At 53.7% G+C, this 9371-nt stretch overlaps 1 pseudogene; it reads right to left on the reverse strand.

Annotated features, from left to right (window-relative positions):
* Positions 1-4414: 4414 nt before the first annotated feature.
* LOC109266616 (nucleoside diphosphate kinase B-like) lies at positions 4415-5591 on the reverse strand (annotated as a pseudogene).
* Positions 5592-9371: the final 3780 nt, after the last annotated feature.

Below are 9371 nucleotides of genomic sequence, written 5' to 3' on the forward strand. Positions count from 1 at the left end.
GGCTGGCGGGGAGTGGATGATGGGGAATGTGGAGCGGGGAGGAGCAGGAAGCTTGGCAGGGAGAGCCATCAGAAAGCTGTAACCATGATCCATGCGAAAGGTTAGGGTGGCTGGGACCAGACAAGAGCCATGGGAATGGAGAGAGAGGAAGAGCTGGTTGTGAGCTTTGAAGCCCCAGCCACCCTGGTGGCAGCAACATCAGGTCACCAGCCAGCTATTCCAGTTATTCCTAGAAATCAATGTCAGTCTGTGGAGGCTCAGATAAAACTCTCACACAGTAATGGATGGGGAGCTTAGAGAGAGGAGATAAGAGGAGGCCCACAGCACGGGGTGATCAGGTGGGGCTTTGCAGGCAGGGGGGGAGCCATCAGAGGTTATCAGAACATCCCTCAAATAGCAGAGGCTCGGAGGCTGTCCACCCAGCTGTGACTGTGGAGGGGCACACAGGCTTGTCCTAGGCCTGGGAGTTCCAGACCTAGTGGCCCATCGACATTTTTCCCAGCAGCAGGGTCAAACAGATCAGTCTAGCTGCCTTGAGGCTTGTATCAGAGTTCTGGTGCCTTCTGTTGAGGGTGGGGAGGATGAGTGAGGGCATAGAGCAGGTGGGGTACCCTCTGAGTCTCCTTTCTGCCCCGACTTTCTGGGATGCCGAGTCTGTGAGTCACTACAGTGGCATTTTGCCTGTAGGATGAGGAAAAGGATGGTCTGTTCCCCAGCACTGGGCAGGTGGGTAGGGGACAGAGTGGTGTTCCCTACTGGTCTGAACGAGGCCGGAAAGGCTGTGTGTGCCGGCCGGCCTCAAATCCCTCCACGCACACGCTGGGAATGGACCCACTGAGCATCCTTCCTCATGAGACGGAGAGAGAATGTGGGTGGGAGCAAGGTTTGCCCACGAGAAGTGACAGAGAGCAAGGGACACTGGGGCCTCCCAGAGCAGGGAAGGACCAGGAGGGGGAGGCTGGGGACACCCAGATCAGCCATCAGAACGTGAATTCGAGAGTCGCACTAATGATCAATAACTGCTACTGACACAGCACCTGCCACCGTGCCAGGCACGGCTGAGGCGCTCTGTCCGGACTAACCTGTGTCATCCTCACAAGCCTCATTTTATAGAAGAGGAAACCAAGACGCCGAGTTGGAGCAAACTTTCCCAAAGTCACAGAAGCCGGAGCTCGGCCTTTGAGTCCAGGCAGTCTGGCTCCATTTCATCACTACCTTGAAATGCTTGTCCATCGGCAAAGGGCTCGCTGTGTATCAGACGTCAACTTCACTTGGCCCCTAGGAGACATTAGCACCCCCATTCTACAGATGAAGACGCTGAGGCTCTAAGAAGCAATTTCCCATTCTGGGAAAGTGGGCTGAGTTGGGTCGTGCCTGCCTCAGCTCTCTCATACTCTCGGCTCTATCGGTCAGGGGTGTGCAGATGAACTCTTAGAAAGCAAGGGGTGCGGCATCTCCAGGGAGGAGGGTAGGATCTCAGAGGCCCGCCTCCTCACCCTCCCCAGGCAGCTTTCCCTCAGGAGGTTAGCCCGAGAGTCCCATCTGCCGACACTCAGGGCTGGGAGGAGATAGCACCTTTTATCTCTGCAGAGAGTTCAAGAGTTTATTCCCATCCACGGCAGCAGGGAGGCCAGTGCCCATTCTTGGAGGGTGTCCAGTGACGGGACAGATAGGGGGCACTTCCTTCCCTCTCTTCCAGCACTCGGTGCCCTCCACGCTCCACCATCACCAGAGGCCAGCGCTCAGATGCAGACGCCGGATGTAGTGGGAAGTGCCCAGCTCTGAGCACAGGGCTGCGTGTGGCGCCGTGGCCAGAGGCAAGAGGACAGCTCTGGAGTGACTGTGCTCCTGGCTCCACCACCTTCTGACTGTGTGGCCTGACACATGGTGCTTCCCCCTCTAAGGCTCAGTTTCCTCTTGTGAAGAGCTGAATGACCATTCCTATCTTGGCGGATTGTTTCAAGGTTAAAACAGTAAAGGTCATATGTTTCAGTCATCGGGCTCACAGCCAGGGCTACCGCCAGGGCTATAGAACCACCCCTCTAGTCTTACCACATGAATTATACTTCAGTCAATGAAACAAAGGCCAGTCCGGTGCCCCAGAGACAGAGGGAATGAGCTCACCCCCTCCTCAGGACTCTCCTGGGCTCCCCATGCCCTGCAGAGGGCGGGGCACACCCTCAGCCTGGCATTCAGGGCTCCAGGGGCCTGCTGGCTACCTATCTCCAGGCCTCATTTCCTACCTCCAGCCCTCCCCAGGTGACTCATTCTTCCTGAACAAAGCAGGCCCTATCCTTGTCCTCCAGCACATCCATCGAGGCCCAGATCATCTGCTGCCTCCTCTCTGAAGCCGCCCCCAGATCCCTGAGGGAGGATGAATCACTGCTCTGTCGTGCTCCCACAGCTCTGAGCTCATTCCGCTTTGTGTCACATGTATAGATTCATGTATCTGCTTCCCCGGCGGACTGTGAGCTCCCGCAGGGCAGCAGTGGGATCCCCATCTTCTTGTAAAATGCCTGGCACAAAATCTGTGCTCAGTAAATGTTGTTTAATCGATTAACTAATCAGACAGCATATTCTAGATTCAGAGATCTCAGAGTTAGCAGAGACTTAAAGATCACCTCGTCTGAATGCCTCACGTTCTAGATGAAGAGACCTGGGAGTGAGGGAGGGGATACGGGGTAGAGAAGGACAGGATCAAGGTCGCACCATGAGATCATGGAGGAGGCACTGGAATGCGGTTCTCCGCAGCAGAAAAAAGGCAAGGGTTGTTAGTTTTGTCTCGCAGCCGGAGAGACAAAGACCTATCAGTGGCTCTCTGTTGCCCTCTGGATAAAGTCCAAATTTGTTATCCTGACTCCCTAAGTCCCTTTGTGCTATGGTCCCAGCCAGTCCCTTACTTCTAGATACTTCGCACTCCGTTTACACTGAGGACCTGGAACCAGGTCCTTGTCTGACTTCCGGGCCTTATTTGCTGTTCTCGGTGTCCGGACACCTGCTCCTTTGCACAGGACACTCACTGCTCCTTTGCCTGCCAAATCCTACGATCCTTCAGGTGTAAGTGTAGATACCACATTTTCTGAAAACCCCCCTTGTCCCCTCTTCTTTAGCCCCTGTGATCCCATCTGTGGCACGAGCCTGCAATTGTCTGTTTCTATATCTCTCTCCAGTGACTGCCCGTCTTGTACCCCTAGTGGTCAGCTGGAAAGGAATAAGATACGAATGGATGAGTGAATGAATGAATGAATGAATGAATGAATGAAGTGTGAGGACTTGAACTCTGGACCTCAGGCAGAGATGCTATTGATCCCAAGTGAACTCCAGGACCTGTTTTAGGGGAAAGGCACTGAGTTGAGAGAGGGCAGAAGGAAGGGTGGGCTTTAGGACAACCAGTAGAGGTGGAGCAGGGAGAATGTTCGCAGTAGAGGGAGTAGTGTTCCCCATAACCAGGGAAACAATATCCACTTTATTGACCTGAGCCTTCCTTCTTTTCCTTTGGCCCAGCAACCTTTATTATTCCTGGCAATCCTTTGAATCACTGAAGGAGTATCTGGGAGACTGAAAGCCCTTGGAAACAACCAGTCAGCCCTGCAGCCTGAGTGAGCCTTCGCTGCCCAGTGTTCCTGTCCTCCGGCTCTGTCCACTGGACTGGAAGGGCATCTGGACTTCCCGAAGGGGTGTGGACAGCCACGGTGGAAGGCACTATACCTGTAAAGGCTTGGAGGCTGGAGGGAGTATAGCTTGTTCACACTGGAGAATTCGGGGGGAGAGGAAGAGAGGAACCCAGATGGTAAAAGACCTGGCATGCAGGGCTAAGGATCTCGAACATTCACCACGAGTTCACTTCCCTTGCCCCACTTTACTGCACTGTCCCTTCCCAGTCCCCACCCAGACAGCTTACAGTCTGAGGGTGGCCTGGGGGGGGAGGGAAGTGGGGAGAGCAGACACTCAGAGTCCAATGTGAGAAGAGGTGTGACAGCAGGGACCACAGGGAGGGCTCTAACCTAGCCTGTCTGGGAAGGCTTTCCTGGAAAGTGGCGACATAGCTGGAACTTGGATGGCAGATAGGACCCCCTTTTCCTCCTTTTCCTTTCTCTTTCTCTGTCCTTCTTCCATCCTTTCTCTTTTTTTCCTCCCTTCCTCCTCCCTCTCCCACTCCTCCCTTCCTCCCTCCCTTTCTTCCTTCCTTCCTTCCTTACTCCTCTCTTCCTCCTTTTCTTTCTTTCTTTCTTTCTTTCTTTCTTTCTTTCTTTCTTTCTTTTCTTTCTTTCTCTCAGTCTCCAAAGGCCTTATTGGCAAATAGATATTAGAAAACAAAGATTGATCCTATTGCTTCAATCTTGCATCTGTGGAACGGAGAGCTATGCCAAGGGACACATCAGGTGGTACCACAGGGGACTGCTGCTTTGTCCCATTATTCATAGTTTTGGTGAAAAGCACAAAGCTTGTAGTCACCAGTTCTTCGGGCTTAAGATGTAGGCTGATTCCTTTGTCAGCACTATTTACTGAGTCACTACTATGAACGATGTTCTTCCAACACGAATGCAGAAGTCTCCTTGATGGGTGCCCAGCTTAGATCCCACTGGATTGCTCTCCCCAGGCATCACAGACCCGGTCTCACTACATTCAGCCCTTCCCAGACCGTAGCCACAACCGGCCCTGAGTTCCGGTCTGTCTCTAGCCCTAGGCATAGCAGACGGTCTTACAGGCTAATGTAGGGCTACTTCAGGTTCCTCTAAGAACTTCATGGCCTCAAGGTGGAATCCCTTCTGCTCAACGTGATTGATGACCTAACCCACCAGGCCACGCTGCAGCCCTCCGGCTTGCTGGTAATGAACGTGTCCTCCAAGCTGGCCGTGGCCCTAGAAGCTGGCAGGGGTCAACAGCAGGTATGCTGTAGGGCCAGAGCCGAAGGCGATTTCTTCCCTATTCACTGCAGCATCTCCGTGCCCAGCACAAAACCTGGAGTGTGGTGGTTGCTCAAAATATGTTTGCTAATAATTAAAGGGATCTCTGGAGACCTTAGGTGGGAAAATTTATGGAATATCTGGACAAATCTCAATGAGGGTCAGAGAGAGCCACGCTTTCCCGGCTCCTCCCCTGGAGTCTGCCCAGCAAGCAGAAGACAGACAGGAGTGGGCTCCGTCCCCTGTCCCACCCCAAGAGCAGAGTTGTCCTCCCTGACATCCGGCAGCACGGAGACGCAGAAGCACGCTCCCCACCCCCCACCCCATGTAGAGGCCACACTGCTCAGCACTGCTGCCATCCCATGTCTTCAGGCTGGGGACACCAGGGGGGACACCAGGGCTGCCGCCACATGCAGGATGCCAAGAGCCTGCTTCCCTTTTTCCGCAGGCCAGAGGGGAGTCTGGGGCGCCCCTTCCCTCTCCGCTGCAGCCAGACAGAGCCCCAACTGGGCCTGGAGCCAGAGAGATAAGAAGATCCAGTCATTCTGAACTCCCACAAATTTGACACTCAGTTCCTATTGCAGGAAAAACAAATCACCTTCCACTCTTGAGACACCAGAAAATCACAGTGGCATCCTAACAGAGCACTCAGTCTGACCTCCCTGTCCTTGGATCCACACCCATTGTGCAGGCAGAGAAACTGAGGCACAGAGCCAGGCGGGGACCTGACCAGGCTCACACTGAGAGTCAGTAAGAGAGCTGGGGCTGAAAACCCAGGTCTCTTGCTTTCTGGCTTCATACCTTTTCCAACCTCCACACTGAATAAATACCCGAGAATTCACATCTGTACCCCCAGGGAGCTTTTGTGACCTCACTCTGCTAGCACACTTCCTGTGACAGGGAGCTCAGCACCTCTAAGCAATCTAAATGGTACTCAGTGTTATAAGGGGCTTCTCTACCCAGAGTCTGAACCTGACTCACTCCCCTCTGGGACCTTGTCTGGGAACTCATGGGGCCTGGGGAGATTAATGTGGAAGGAAGAAAATAGAGAATATTGTATTACTTGGAATTCTCTGGGAGAGGGGAAAGCAGGCTGGCAGCCTCTTCCTGCAAGAAAAGCCATGGATTCGGGGCAGGAAGGGGCGGTGGGGGTGGGGGGTAGCCTCTAGGTCACATTTTCCACAAGGCTGGGGAGGGGCACAGGTCAGGAGCTCAGAGATTGGACGGTGGGGAGTTAGTTCTATGGGGTGACCTGTAAAAGTTGGCAAACCTGGTAATCCTCCCCTGAGACACCCTCAACTCGTCGGTAAAGTGACAAAACATGGCAAAATTCCCAGGGCAATTACATTTTTATGGAAAAAGGAGAGGGCAAAGTTTTATGTGTGGGACTGCGGGTTTGCACGGCATGGGGGAGTTAGCTCTCTCACGAGCGGGGACAGAAAAGCGTGACAAACAACTGTGGGACAGCTGAGCAGTCAGCGCTTAGACCACACTCTCTCCCAACCTTCTGGGAACACAGAAATCTTGAGGAGCATACGGGTAACATACAGGGACTGTGCCATCCATTCAGCTCTTTATTCCTTCATTTGACGGGTATTTATGGAACGCTGACAATGTGCATTAGGCCCTGGAGGCACTATTAGGAACAGACCAGACCTGGTATCTTGGATGCCCTGCCCTATATTTTTAGTTAATATCTCTCATACTGGTGTGCCTCCCCCAAAGAGTTTGCACATTCCTCAAGGGCTGGAGCTTCTGTATGCATGCTCTCCCTCATACGCCCTTCACACTGAGCCTGTAGCGATCTGTTAAAGGATCCACTGGTACGTACAGTTTAGTCGGCCACGTTCACTGATCACTCACTGAATTAGTTAAACATGGCAATGGCTCAAGTCTTACGTGCTCCCAGTCCCTGGAGCTGAATCGGGCAGACCCAGGGGGGCTGATAGACTTGAGGTCATCAAATCTATCCCTCAGCCTCCAGACCAGGCTAAAACCTAGGCTTGGTCAATATGAGGGGATAGGACGGAGTGAGAACACACATCTGGGAGTCAGGAGACCTGGGTTGGAGCTGGATTCTGCCACCAGCCTGCTGTGTGGTTAGCAATGATGGTAATGTCCATCGACAGCAACCTGAAGCCCTCTTTCCCTTCGATCCTCTCGGCCACCTATGAGTTAGGCGTGGGGGATTCTATTATCCCCATTTTACGGAGGAGGACACTGAAGCTCTGAGAAGTCAAGTGGCTCGCCCAAGGTCGCAGAGTGGTGAGTGGAGGCACCAGAGCATGAGGCCAGATCCTCTGGTCCCAGAGGCTTCCTTCTTTAGCATCACCCCCTGGGCACCACTCCAGATGCCGCTATCTCATGTTGGAGTGACAGGGGCGCCAGAGCTGAGTTGCCTCACATGGCCCCTGCCTGATGAATCTGCTGGCTCTTCTGCCCCCAGCACCATGGCCAGTGACCAAGAGGAGGGCGAGGAGGTGGGATCGAAGTTGGAGGGTGAGCAGGGGAGATGGAGCTGAGGCAGACAAGAAGGTCTCAGAGCATCCATCACTGGGGTTGGTCCCCACCCCCACCCTCCACGCCAGGGTCTCAGCTGCATCTTGTCTGTCAGAGAACCAAGCTCCCACCCAAAGTCGACCCCCCTGACAATCTGTCAGTCATTCCCCTGAGTGAGCTCCTTCCCAGGCTCCCATGACCTCAAGGCCCGCTGAGACTCAAGCAAATGGGCCACGGGTAGCCGGGCTCTGACAGGGAAGAGAAGCCACCATTTAGATGCCAACAACAGATGGATCCATGTCTGACAAATCAGCCAGATCTGCCTCCTGCTTTTTGCACCCATTCTCTGAGGGCTTGGTCCCAACCCTAAATTCCTTAAGCTCCTTTCCAAAGCTTTCCTGGGTTTCACTGGGTTTATGAGGTGTGACTTCTCATCAGGCATGTCTCCCTCCCTTGGCCTTCGTCCTCACCTCAGCGTGAGTCAGGAGCTCATGGCCTCACCTCCTGGGTTGGCCAGCTTGGCTGGACATTTGTGGCCACCACACATCCTGCGCTGTCACATCCTGTTGGCTCCAGAGCACCTGGGGCCAGGAGGAAAGGAGGAAGGGAGAGACCTGGGCCAACAGGGTGGGCGTCACGCTGCCAGGGCAGAATCCAGAGAGAAGAGCAACTGTTCCAAACACAGACTGCCCGATTAAGTGGGGGAGACAGGCTTGCTGTGCCTCTGAACTGGTTCCTTCACAACACATTCACTGATGCCTATTCTGTGCCAGACCATGCTCACGGACGGGGATCAGATACGGTCGAACTCCTGAGGCATTTTTCTAGGCCGGTGGAGACACCGGTTTAGTAAACAAATAATAAAGACCCAGGTGATAATTGCTCTCAGAGGGGCTGAGGGCAGCCAAGGTAGACGGAAGGCCTAAGGAAGAGGCAGTTAGCTTTGTGGGAAGGGCTTGAACCCTGGACTCAGACAGAGTTGAATTCAGATGACATCCTGCCATTGTTCACTGACTTCTCTAAGTCCCAGTGCCTTATCTGTAAACTGGGGTGATAATGTTACCCATCTCCCGGCATCGTTCCAAGGACCGGACGGTAAAGTGCTTAGTACAGTGGCTTATGGGAGATCACGTGGAGGCCGGGATGGCATTCTGGAGGAGGAGGTGCGTGGAGGACGAACGAAATCTCCCCCCTGCTCAGGCAGCAGGAGGCCATCTGACCACTAAGGACTGTCAGCCGAGGGGCGCCTGGTGGCTCAGTTGGTTGAACGTCCAACTCTTGATTTCGGCTGAGGTCATGATCCCAGGGTGGGAGGATCGAGCCCTGTGTCAGGCTCTGCACTGAGTGTGGAGCCTGCTTGGGATTGTCTCTCTCTCTCCCTCTGCCCCTCTCCCCAGCTCTTACTCTCTCTCTCTCTCTCAAATTAAAAAAAAAAGAAATGAAGAAAGAAAGAAAACAAGGAATGTCAGCTGAGGAAACTTTAGGCTAGGCACAGGGAATACACCTTCTCCGAAGCTGTCCCTGTTCCCACTCTCTGTGTGGCATTGTCTATGTCTGTCTGTGCCCGCTGCTGTGAGGTCGTAAACTGTTGGAGGGCCAGGGTGCACTTGATTCACTGGCGTCCACGGTGCCTGCTGCCAATGACACTCCGTGTATCGATATCAGAATAATGAATGAATGAATGGCTCTGCAGAGTGCAAAACCAAGGAAAAGGCACAGAAGAAACTGAAGGGAACTGACCTTTGCAGCCCCCACTGTGTGTCGGGCATTAGGCTGGCCGCTTCTGTGCATGGGGCAGCTTTAGTCCCCCCAAGACTGCTATGTATATTATTTCTCCAGCTACGGGTAAGGAGATGGAAACCCACAGAGCCCTGAGGCTTGCTGGGGATGAGGTGGCTGGAAAGTCACAGCCCCAAAACCCTGTGTCCCATTCATGGATCTGCAGGGCGCTTTTCAGCACACTGG

The sequence above is a fragment of the Panthera pardus genome, unplaced genomic scaffold (genome assembly GCF_024362965.1).
Source record: "Panthera pardus isolate Hobbes unplaced genomic scaffold, ASM2436296v1 HiC_scaffold_11, whole genome shotgun sequence".
Taxonomy (NCBI): domain Eukaryota; kingdom Metazoa; phylum Chordata; class Mammalia; order Carnivora; family Felidae; genus Panthera; species Panthera pardus.